This window comes from Corapipo altera, unplaced genomic scaffold, assembly GCF_003945725.1.
Source record: "Corapipo altera isolate COAL_440 unplaced genomic scaffold, ASM394572v1 61139, whole genome shotgun sequence".
NCBI lineage: Eukaryota > Metazoa > Chordata > Aves > Passeriformes > Pipridae > Corapipo > Corapipo altera.
In genome coordinates this window covers 5,774-7,882 of record NW_020885640.1, presented here as the reverse complement: position 1 = coordinate 7,882, position 2,109 = coordinate 5,774, and the positions used below count along the sequence as shown (strand labels likewise).

At 54.3% G+C, this 2,109-nt stretch overlaps 1 protein-coding gene across 1 annotated transcript in view; it reads left to right on the top strand.

Annotated features, from left to right (window-relative positions):
• EXOSC4 (exosome component 4) overlaps positions 1-551 on the top strand; it is a 2,802-nt gene extending 2,251 nt beyond the window's left edge. Inside the window, exon 4 of the mRNA XM_027631845.1 lies at positions 8-551. The gene's annotated coding sequence lies outside the window, so the exon portion shown is untranslated. The remainder of the gene's footprint in view (positions 1-7) is intronic.
• The last annotated feature ends 1,558 nt before the right edge of the window (positions 552-2,109 follow it).

The following is a 2,109-nucleotide window of genomic DNA, read 5'->3' as shown; positions in this document are numbered from 1 at the left end:
GACTGAGTGACCAACCCTGGGGACACCACCAGGACACCACTGTGGCTAAATGACTGACCCCAGGGACACCCCCAGGGCACCAGGACACCACCGTGAATGAGTGACCAACCCTGGGGACACCACCAGGACACCACTGTGTCTGAGTGACCAACCCAGGGACACCACCTTGGCAGTGGCCAGCCTGGGGGACACCACCATGGCAGAGTGACCAACAGGGACACCAGCAACGGGGGGACATTGGCGACAGCACAGTGCCATGGCTGACTGACCCCTGGGGACACCACAGTGACCGACTGACCCCTGGGGACACTGCGGTGACCAACAGACCCCACAGACACTGCGGTGACCAACTGACCCCTGGGGACACCACAGTGACCAAGTGACCCCCGTGGACACCGTGGTGACCGATTGACCCCTGGAGACACCAGGACCCCGTGCTGGCCAGCTGAGCCCTGGGGACACCGTGTGACCAACTGACCCCTGGCACTGGTGGCAGGACCCCGCGCTGGCCGAGTGACTGAGGGGGGTGTGGCTGTGGCAATAAACCCTGGCGTGTGTCACGTGTGTGTCACGTGTGTCACTGCATGTCATGTCCTCTGTCCCACCCCCTTGTCCCCACCTTACCCCCTCTTTATCCCCCTCCTACCCCCATTACCCCTCCCTTGACCCCCCTTACATCTCCCCTTACACCCCCATTACTCCTCTTGCCCCCTTTTAACTTTTTCTTACCCCCCTTCCACCCCCTTTAACCCTCTCACAGCCCCTCTTTACACCCCTTTGCCCCCTCTTACCCCCCTTGTCCCCTCATTTATCCCCCCTCCTGCCCCCTTAACCCCCTCTGTCCCCCTTTCCACCCTCTTACCCTCCCTTACACCCCCTTTATCCCCCCTTGCCCCCCTTTTGCTCCCTGACCCCCTTTATATCCCCCAAATTCAGGAGCACCTCAATATCCTGACCATTTCAAAATCCTGAGCATCCCAGTGTCCCGAGCACCCCAAAATCCTGAGCTGCCCAATATCCTGATCACCCCAATATCCTGAATGCCCCAAATCCTGAACACTCTGAAATCCCGAGCACCTCAAGCTCCCGAGCACCCCCAAAATCCTGAGAACCCCAAATCCTGAACACTCCAATATCCTAAACATCCCAGTATCCTGAGCACCCCAAAATCCCGAGAACCCCAAGATCCTGAGCATCCATAAAATGCTGAGCACACCCAATATCCTGAGGACCCCAAATCTTCAACACTCCAATATCCTGAACATCCCAGTATCCTGGATACCCCAAACTCCTGAGCACCTCAATATCCCCAACACCCCAAATCCTGAACACCTCAATAGCCTGAGAACCCCCAAACATCCCAAAAATCCTGAGCATCCCAATATCCTGAACATCCCAATATTCTGAATTCCCTAAAATCCTGAATACCCCCAAATCCCGAACACCCCCAAATCCTGAGCGCACCAAGATCCTGAATGCCCCAAATCCTGAGCATCCCAAACTCCTGAGCAGCCCAAAATCCTGAACATCTGAAAATCCTGAGGGCCCCAAATCCTGAACATCCCAAAAGCCTGAACACCTCAAAATCCTGAACATCCCAAAAGCCTGAACACCTCAAAATCCTGAACATCCCAAACTCCTGAACACCCCAGACTCCTGAGAACCCTGAAATCCTGAGCAGCCCAAAATCCTGAGCACCCCAAAATCCTGAACAGCTCAAAAACCTGAACACCTCAAATCCTGAACGTCCCAAAACCCTGAGTGCCCCAAATCCTGAACATCCCAAAATCCTGAATACCCCCAAATCTTGAACACTCCCAAATCCTGAGTGCCCCAAAGTCCTGAATGCCCCAAATCCTGAACACCTCAAAATCCTGAGCAGGCCAAAATCTTGATCACCCCAAACTCCTGAGAACCCTGAAATCCTGAGCACCCCAAAATCCCGAGCAGCCCAATATTCTGAACACCCCAATATCCTGAGCACCCCAAAATCCTGAACAGCCCAAAAACCCGAATGCCCCAAATCCTGAACATCCCAAAATGTTGAACACCTCAAAATCCTGAACATCCCAAACTCCTGAGAACCCTGAAATCCTGAGCAGCCCAATA